The following is a 10,000-nucleotide window of genomic DNA, read 5'->3' as shown; positions in this document are numbered from 1 at the left end:
TACGAACTGTTGGAAGAGGTCAAAAAAATGTATAATGGAACTGAGACATGCCCATGAAACGACACATTTTTTAATTTTTTGTTTGCACTTAAAATCTAAAAAGAAACTGTTTAGCAGAGGATGGTTTCGATCCATCGACCTCTGGGTTATGGGCCCAGCACGCTTCCGCTGCGCCACTCTGCTCTCAGCCACTTAAGAAAAGACTAGAACTCACAATCCATGGCTTAGGAGGCCAGTGTCTTAGGCCACTGGGGTACTGTGTAAACAGTATGACCAATACGAACTGTTGGAAGAGGTCAAAAAAATGTATAATGGAACTGAGACATGCCCATGAAACGACACATTTTTTTAAATTTTTTGTTTGCACTTAAAATCTAAAAAGAAACTGTTTAGCAGAGGATGGTTTCGATCCATCGACCTCTGGGTTATGGGCCCAGCACGCTTCCGCTGCGCCACTCTGCTCTCAGCCACTTAAGAAAAGACTAGAACTCACAATCCATGGCTTAGGAGGCCAGTGTCTTAGGCCACTGGGGTACTGTGTAAACAGTATGACCAATACGAACTGTTGGAAGAGGTCAAAAAAATGTATAATGGAACTGAGACATGCCCATGAAACGACACATTTTTTAAATTTTTTTTGTTTGCACTTAAAATCTAAAAAGAAACTGTTTAGCAGAGGATGGTTTCGATCCATCGACCTCTGGGTTATGGGCCCAGCACGCTTCCGCTGCGCCACTCTGCTCTCAGCCACTTAAGAAAAGACTAGAACTCACAATCCATGGCTTAGGAGGCCAGTGTCTTAGGCCACTGGGGTACTGTGTAAACAGTATGACCAATACGAACTGTTGGAAGAGGTCAAAAAAATGTATAATGGAACTGAGACATGCCCATGAAACGACACATTTTTTAAATTTTTTGTTTGCACTTAAAATCTAAAAAGAAACTGTTTAGCAGAGGATGGTTTCGATCCATCGACCTCTGGGTTATGGGCCCAGCACGCTTCCGCTGCGCCACTCTGCTCTCAGCCACTTAAGAAAAGACTAGAACTCACAATCCATGGCTTAGGAGGCCAGTGTCTTAGGCCACTGGGGTACTGTGTAAACAGTATGACCAATACGAACTGTTGGAAGAGGTCAAAAAAATGTATAATGGAACTGAGACATGCCCATGAAACGACACATTTTTTTAAATTTTTTTTTTTGCACTTAAAATCTAAAAAGAAACTTTTTAGCAGAGGATGGTTTCGATCCATCGACCTCTGGGTTATGGGCCCAGCACGCTTCCGCTGCGCCACTCTGCTCTCAGCCACTTAAGAAAAGACTAGAACTCACAATCCATGGCTTAGGAGGCCAGTGTCTTAGGCCACTGGGGTACTGTGTAAACAGTATGACCAATACGAACTGTTGGAAGAGGTCAAAAAAATGTATAATGGAACTGAGACATGCCCATGAAACGACACATTTTTTAAATTTTTTGTTTGCACTTAAAATCTAAAAATAAACTTTTTAGCAGAGGATGGTTTCGATCCATCGACCTCTGGGTTATGGGCCCAGCACGCTTCCGCTGCGCCACTCTGCTCTCAGCCACTTAAGAAAAGACTAGAACTCACAATCCATGGCTTAGGAGGCCAGTGTCTTAGGCCACTGGGGTACTGTGTAAACAGTATGACCAATACGAACTGTTGGAAGAGGTCAAAAATGTATAATGGAACTGAGACATGCCCATGAAACGACACATTTTTTTTTAATTTTTTGTTTGCACTTAAAATCTAAAAAGAAACTGTTTAGCAGAGGATGGTTTCGATCCATCGACCTCTGGGTTATGGGCCCAGCACGCTTCCGCTGCGCCACTCTGCTCTCAGCCACTTAAGAAAAGACTAGAACTCACAATCCATGGCTTAGGAGGCCAGTGTCTTAGGCCACTGGGGTACTGTGTAAACAGTATGACCAATACGAACTGTTGGAAGAGGTCAAAAAAATGTATAATGGAACTGAGACATGCCCATGAAACGACACATTTTTTAAATTTTTTGTTTGCACTTAAAATCTAAAAATAAACTTTTTAGCAGAGGATGGTTTCGATCTATCGACCTCTGGGTTATGGGCCCAGCACGCTTCCGCTGCGCCACTCTGCTCTCAGCCACTTAAGAAAAGACTAGAACTCACAATCCATGGCTTAGGAGGCCAGTGTCTTAGGCCACTGGGGTACTGTGTCAACAGTATGACCAATACGAACTGTTGGAAGAGGTCAAAAAAATGTATAATGGAACTGAGACATGCCCATGAAACGACACATTTTTTTAATTTTTTGTTTGCACTTAAAATCTAAAAAGAAACTGTTTAGCAGAGGATGGTTTCGATCCATCGACCTCTGGGTTATGGGCACAGCACGCTTCCGCTGCGCCACACTGCTCTCAGCCACTTAAGAAAAGACTAGAACTCACAATCCATGGCTTAGGTGGCCAGTGTCTTAGGCCACTGGGGTACTGTGTAAACAGTATGACCAATACGAACTGTTGGAACTGAGACATGCCCATGAAACGACACATTTTTTTAATTTTTTGCTTGCACTTAAAATCTAAAAATAAACTTTTTAGCAGAGGATGGTTTCGATCCATCGACCTCTGGGTTATGGGCCCAGCACGCTTCCGCTGCGCCACTCTGCTCTCAGCCACTTAAGAAAAGACTAGAACTCACAATCCATGGCTTAGGAGGCCAGTGTCTTATGGAACTGAGACATGGCCATGAAACGACACGTTTTTTAAATTTTTTGTTTGCACTTAAAATCTAAAAAGAAACTGTTTAGCAGAGGATGGTTTCGATCCATCGACCTCTGGGTTATGGGCCCAGCACGCTTCCGCTGCGCCACTCTGCTTCCACCCACCCCAGATGGGACTTGAACCCACAATCCCTGGCTTAGGAGGCCAGTGCCTTATCCATTAGGCCACTGGGGCACTGTTTACCTTCTGCAAACAGTACGAACTGATAGAAGCAGGAAAAACAATGTGTACTGGATAGCACTGAGAGACGCAAATGAAATTTAGCTTTCTCATTTCTGTTTGCGTTTCATTTTTAAAAACAAACTGTTTAGCAGAGGATGGTTTCGATCCTCGACCTCTGGGTTATGGGCCCAGCACGCTTCCACTGCGCCACTCTGCTCTCAGCCACTTAAGAAAAGACTAGAACTCACAATCCATGGCTTAGGAGGCCAGTGTCTTAGGCCACTGGGGTACTGTGTAAACAGTATGACCAATATGAACTGTTGGAAGAGGTCAAAAAATGTATAATGGAACTGAGACATGCCCATGAAACGACACATTTTTTAATTTTTTTGTTTGCACTTAAAATCTAAAAATAACTGTTTAGCAGAGGATGGTTTCGATCCATCGACCTCTGGGTTATGGGCCCAGCACGCTTCCGCTGCGCCACTCTGCTCTCAGCCACTTAAGAAAAGACTAGAACTCACAATCCATGGCTTAGGAGGCCAGTGTCTTAGGCCACTGGGGTACTGTGTAAACAGTATGACCAATACGAACTGTTGGAAGAGGTCAAAAAATGTATAATGGAACTGAGACATGCCCATGAAACGACACATTTTTTAAATTTTTTTTTGTTTGCACTTAAAATCTAAAAAGAAACTGTTTAGCAGAGGATGGTTTCGATCCATCGACCTCTGGGTTATGGGCCCAGCACGCTTCCGCTGAGCCACTCTGCTCTCAGCCACTTAAGAAAAGACTAGAACTCACAATCCATGGCTTAGGAGGCCAGTGTCTTAGGCCACTGGGGTACTGTGTAAACAGTATGACCAATACGAACTGTTGGAAGAGGTCAAAAAAATGTATAATGGAACTGAGACATGCCCATGAAACGACACATTTTTTAAATTTTTTGTTTGCACTTAAAATCTAAAAAGAAACTGTTTAGCAGAGGATGGTTTCGATCCATCGACCTCTGGGTTATGGGCCCAGCACGCTTCCGCTGCGCCACTCTGCTTCCACCCACCCCAGATGGGACTTGAACCCACAATCCCTGGCTTAGGAGGCCAGTGCCTTATCCATTAGGCCACTGGGGCACTGTTTACCTTCTGCAAACAGTACGAACTGATAGAAGCAGGAAAAACAATGTGTACTGGATAGCACTGAGAGACGCAAATGAAATTTAGCTTTCTCATTTCTGTTTGCGTTTCATTTTTAAAAACAAACTGTTTAGCAGAGGATGGTTTCGATCCATCGACCTCTGGGTTATGGGCCCAGCACGCTTCCACTGCGCCACTCTGCTCTCAGCCACTTAAGAAAAGACTAGAACTCACAATCCATGGCTTAGGAGGCCAGTGTCTTAGGCCACTGGGGTACTGTGTAAACAGTATGACCAATATGAACTGTTGGAAGAGGTCAAAAAATGTATAATGGAACTGAGACATGCCCATGAAACGACACATTTTTTTAAATTTTTTGTTTGCACTTAAAATCTAAAAATAAACTGTTTAGCAGAGGATGGTTTCGATCCATCGACCTCTGGGTTATGGGCCCAGCACGCTTCCGCTGCGCCACTCTGCTCTCAGCCACTTAAGAAAAGACTAGAACTCACAATCCATGGCTTAGGAGGCCAGTGTGTCTTAGGCCACTGGGGTACTGTGTAAACAGTATGACCAATACGAACTGTTGGAAGAGGTCAAAAAAATGTATAATGGAACTGAGACATGCCCATGAAACGACACATTTTTTTTAATTTTTTGTTTGCACTTAAAATCTAAAAAGAAACTGTTTAGCAGAGGATGGTTTCGATCCATCGACCTCTGGGTTATGGGCCCAGCACGCTTCCGCTGCGCCACTCTGCTCTCAGCCACTTAAGAAAAGACTAGAACTCACAATCCATGGCTTAGGAGGCCAGTGTCTTAGGCCACTGGGGTACTGTGTAAACAGTATGACCAATACGAACTGTTGGAAGAGGTCAAAAAAATGTATAATGGAACTGAGACATGCCCATGAAACGACACATTTTTTAAATTTTTTGTTTGCACTTAAAATCTAAAAATAAACTGTTTAGCAGAGGATGGTTTCGATCCATCGACCTCTGGGTTATGGGCCCAGCACGCTTCCGCTGCTCCACTCTGCTTCCACCCACCCCAGATGGGACTTGAACCCACAATCCCTGGCTTAGGAGGCCAGTGCCTTATCCATTAGGCCACTGGGGCACTGTTTACCTTCTGCAAACAGTACGAACTGATAGAAGCAGGAAAAACAATGTGTACTGGATAGCACTGAGAGACGCAAATGAAATTTAGCTTTCTCATTTCTGTTTGCGTTTCATTTTTAAAAACAAACTGTTTAGCAGAGGATGGTTTCGATCCATTGACCTCTGGGTTATGGGCCTGGCACGCTTCCACTGCGCCACTCTGCTCTCAGCCACTTAAGAAAAGACTAGAACTCACAATCCATGGCTTAGGAGGCCAGTGTCTTAGGCCACTGGGGTACTGTGTAAACAGTATGACCAATCAATATGAACTGTTGGAAGAGGTCAAAAAAATGTATAATGGAACTGAGACATGCCCATGAAACGACACATTTTTTAATTTTTTGTTTGCACTTAAAATCTAAAAATAAACTGTTTAGCAGAGGATGGTTTCGATCCATCGACCTCTGGGTTATGGGCCCAGCACGCTTCCGCTGAGCCACTCTGCTCTTAGCCACTTAAGAAAAGACTAGAACTCACAATCCATGGCTTAGGAGGCCAGTGTCTTAGGCCACTGGGGTACTGTGTAAACAGTATGACCAATACGAACTGTTGGAAGAGGTCAAAAAAATGTATAATGGAACTGAGACATGCCCATGAAACGACACATTTTTTAAATTTTTTGTTTGCACTTAAAATCTAAAAAGAAACTGTTTAGCAGAGGATGGTTTCGATCCATCGACCTCTGGGTTATGGGCCCAGCACGCTTCCGCTGCGCCACTCTGCTTCCACCCACCCCAGATGGGACTTGAACCCACAATCCCTGGCTTAGGAGGCCAGTGCCTTGCCTTATCCATTAGGCCACTGGGGCACTGTTTACCTTCTGCAAACAGTACGAACTGATAGAAGCAGGAAAAACAATGTGTACTGGATAGCACTGAGAGACGCAAATGAAATTTAGCTTTCTCATTTCTGTTTGCGTTTCATTTTTAAAAACAAACTGTTTAGCAGAGGATGGTTTCGATCCATCGACCTCTGGGTTATGGGCCCAGCACGCTTCCACTGCGCCACTCTGCTCTCAGCCACTTAAGAAAAGACTAGAACTCACAATCCATGGCTTAGGAGGCCAGTGTCTTAGGCCACTGGGGTACTGTGTAAACAGTATGACCAATACGAACTGTTGGAAGAGGTCAAAAAATGTATAATGGAACTGAGACATGCCCATGAAACGACACATTTTTTTAAATTTTTTGTTTGCACTTAAAATCTAAAAAGAAACTGTTTAGCAGAGGATGGTTTCGATCCATCGACCTCTGGGTTATGGGCCCAGCACGCTTCCGCTGCGCCACTCTGCTCTCAGCCACTTAAGAAAAGACTAGAACTCACAATCCATGGCTTAGGAGGCCAGTGTCTTAGGCCACTGGGGTACTGTGTAAACAGTATGACCAATACGAACTGTTGGAAGAGGTCAAAAAAATGTATAATGGAACTGAGACATGCCCATGAAACGACACATTTTTTAAATTTTTTGTTTGCACTTAAAATCTAAAAAGAAACTGTTTAGCAGAGGATGGTTTCGATCCATCGACCTCTGGGTTATGGGCCCAGCACGCTTCCGCTGCGCCACTCTGCTCTCAGCCACTTAAGAAAAGACTAGAACTCACAATCCATGGCTTAGGAGGCCAGTGTCTTAGGCCACTGGGGTACTGTGTAAACAGTATGACCAATACGAACTGTTGGAAGAGGTCAAAAAAATGTATAATGGAACTGAGACATGCCCATGAAACGACACATTTTTTAAATTTTTTGTTTGCACTTAAAATCTAAAAAGAAACTTTTTAGCAGAGGATGGTTTCGATCCATCGACCTCTGGGTTATGGGCCCAGCACGCTTCCGCTGCGCCACTCTGCTCTCAGCCACTTAAGAAAAGACTAGAACTCACAATCCATGGCTTAGGAGGCCAGTGTCTTAGGCCACTGGGGTACTGTGTAAACAGTATGACCAATACGAACTGTTGGAAGAGGTCAAAAAATGTATAATGGAACTGAGACATGCCCATGAAACGACACATTTTTTAAATTTTTTGTTTGCACTTAAAATCTAAAAAGAAACTGTTTAGCAGAGGATGGTTTCGATCCATCGACCTCTGGGTTATGGGCCCAGCACGCTTCCGCTGCGCCACTCTGCTCTCAGCAACTTAAGAAAAGACTAGAACTCACAATCCATGGCTTAGGAGGCCAGTGTCTTAGGCCACTGGGGTACTGTGTAAACAGTATGACCAATACGAACTGTTGGAAGAGGTCAAAAAAATGTATAATGGAACTGAGACATGCCCATGAAACGACACATTTTTTAAATTTTTTGTTTGCACTTAAAATCTAAAAAGAAACTGTTTAGCAGAGGATGGTTTCGATCCATCGACCTCTGGGTTATGGGCCCAGCACGCTTCCGCTGCCCACTCTGCTTCCACCCACCCCAGATGGGACTTGAACCCACAATCCCTGGCTTAGGAGGCCAGTGCCTTATCCATTAGGCCACTGGGGCACTGTTTACCTTCTGCAAACAGTACGAACTGATAGAAGCAGGAAAAACAATGTGTACTGGATAGCACTGAGAGACGCAAATGAAATTTAGCTTTCTCATTTCTGTTTGCGTTTCATTTTTAAAAACAAACTGTTTAGCAGAGGATGGTTTCGATCCATTGACCTCTGGGTTATGGGCTCAGCACGCTTCCACTGCGCCACTCTGCTCTCAGCCACTTAAGAAAAGACTAGAACTCACAATCCATGGCTTAGGAGGCCAGTGTCTTAGGCCACTGGGGTACTGTGTAAACAGTATGACCAATATGAACTGTTGGAAGAGGTCAAAAAATGTATAATGGAACTGAGACATGCCCATGAAACGACACATTTTTTTAAATTTTTTGTTTGCACTTAAAATCTAAAAATAAACTGTTTAGCAGAGGATGGTTTCGATCCATCGACCTCTGGGTTATGGGCCCAGCACGCTTCCGCTGCGCCACTCTGCTCTCAGCCACTTAAGAAAAGACTAGAACTCACAATCCATGGCTTAGGAGGCCAGTGTCTTAGGCCACTGGGGTACTGTGTAAACAGTATGACCAATACGAACTGTTGGAAGAGGTCAAAAAAATATAATGGAACTGAGACATGCCCATGAAACGACACATTTTTTAAATTTTTTGTTTGCACTTAAAATCTAAAAAGAAACTGTTTAGCAGAGGATGGTTTCGATCCATCGACCTCTGGGTTATGGGCCCAGCACGCTTCCGCTGCGCCACTCTGCTCTCAGCCACTTAAGAAAAGACTAGAACTCACAATCCATGGCTTAGGAGGCCAGTGTCTTAGGCCACTGGGGTACTGTGTAAACAGTATGACCAATACGAACTGTTGGAAGAGGTCAAAAAAATGTATAATGGAACTGAGACATGCCCATAGCGACACATTTTTTAAATTTTTTGTTTGCACTTAAAATCTAAAAAGAAACTGTTTAGCAGAGGATGGTTTCGATCCATCGACCTCTGGGTTATGGGCCCAGCACGCTTCCGCTGCGCCACTCTGCTCTCAGCCACTTAAGAAAAGACTAGAACTCACAATCCATGGCTTAGGAGGCCAGTGTCTTAGGCCACTGGGGTACTGTGTAAACAGTATGACCAATACGAACTGTTGGAAGAGGTCAAAAAAATGTATAATGGAACTGAGACATGCCCATGAAACGACACATTTTTTTAAATTTTTTGTTTGCACTTAAAATCTAAAAAGAAACTGTTTAGCAGAGGATGGTTTCGATCCATCGACCTCTGGGTTATGGGCCCAGCACGCTTCCGCTGCGCCACTCTGCTCTCAGCCACTTAAGAAAAGACTAGAACTCACAATCCATGGCTTAGGAGGCCAGTGTCTTAGGCCACTGGGGTACTGTGTAAACAGTATGACCAATACGAACTGTTGGAAGAGGTCAAAAAAATGTATAATGGAACTGAGACATGCCCATGAAACGACACATTTTTTTAATTTTTTGTTTGCACTTAAAATCTAAAAAGAAACTGTTTAGCAGAGGATGGTTTCGATCCATCGACCTCTGGGTTATGGGCCCAGCACGCTTCCGCTGCGCCACTCTGCTCTCAGCCACTTAAGAAAAGACTAGAACTCACAATCCATGGCTTAGGAGGCCAGTGTCTTAGGCCACTGGGGTACTGTGTAAACAGTATGACCAATACGAACTGTTGGAAGAGGTCAAAAAAATGTATAATGGAACTGAGACATGCCCATGAAACGACACATTTTTTTAATTTTTTGTTTGCACTTAAAATCTAAAAAGAAACTGTTTAGCAGAGGATGGTTTCGATCCATCGACCTCTGGGTTATGGGCCCAGCACGCTTCCGCTGCGCCACTCTGCTCTCAGCCACTTAAGAAAAGACTAGAACTCACAATCCATGGCTTAGGAGGCCAGTGTCTTAGGCCACTGGGGTACTGTGTAAACAGTATGACCAATACGAACTGTTGGAAGAGGTCAAAAAAATGTATAATGGAACTGAGACATGCCCATGAAACGACACATTTTTAAATTTTTTTTGTTTGCACTTAAAATCTAAAAAGAAACTGTTTAGCAGAGGATGGTTTCGATCCATCGACCTCTGGGTTATGGGCCCAGCACGCTTCCTGCGCCACTCTGCTCTCAGCCACTTAAGAAAAGACTAGAACTCACAATCCATGGCTTAGGAGGCCAGTGTCTTAGGCCACTGGGGTACTGTGTAAACAGTATGACCAATACGAACTGTTGGAAGAGGTCAAAAAAATGTATAATGGAACTG

The 10,000-nt window shown here is 43.9% G+C and overlaps 4 non-coding genes across 4 annotated transcripts; all 4 read right to left on the bottom strand.

Annotated features, from left to right (window-relative positions):
- Positions 1-2,880: 2,880 nt before the first annotated feature.
- trnar-ccu (transfer RNA arginine (anticodon CCU)) lies at positions 2,881-2,953 on the bottom strand. Its single transcript has one exon. It is a non-coding gene; the product is annotated as a tRNA-Arg (tRNA).
- A 1,045-nt stretch (positions 2,954-3,998) lies between these two features.
- On the bottom strand, positions 3,999-4,071 carry trnar-ccu (transfer RNA arginine (anticodon CCU)). The gene has a single exon. It is a non-coding gene; the product is annotated as a tRNA-Arg (tRNA).
- Positions 4,072-5,120: 1,049 nt separating this feature from the next.
- Positions 5,121-5,193, bottom strand: trnar-ccu (transfer RNA arginine (anticodon CCU)). The gene has a single exon. It is a non-coding gene; the product is annotated as a tRNA-Arg (tRNA).
- A 2,449-nt stretch (positions 5,194-7,642) lies between these two features.
- trnar-ccu (transfer RNA arginine (anticodon CCU)) lies at positions 7,643-7,715 on the bottom strand. The gene has a single exon. It is a non-coding gene; the product is annotated as a tRNA-Arg (tRNA).
- Between the last annotated feature and the right edge of the window lie 2,285 nt (positions 7,716-10,000).

The sequence above is a fragment of the Oncorhynchus keta genome, unplaced genomic scaffold (genome assembly GCF_023373465.1).
Source record: "Oncorhynchus keta strain PuntledgeMale-10-30-2019 unplaced genomic scaffold, Oket_V2 Un_contig_14706_pilon_pilon, whole genome shotgun sequence".
Taxonomy (NCBI): Eukaryota; Metazoa; Chordata; class Actinopteri; order Salmoniformes; family Salmonidae; genus Oncorhynchus; species Oncorhynchus keta.
The sequence above is the reverse complement of the archived record's forward strand: the minus strand, read 5'-3'. Positions and strand labels throughout refer to the sequence as shown.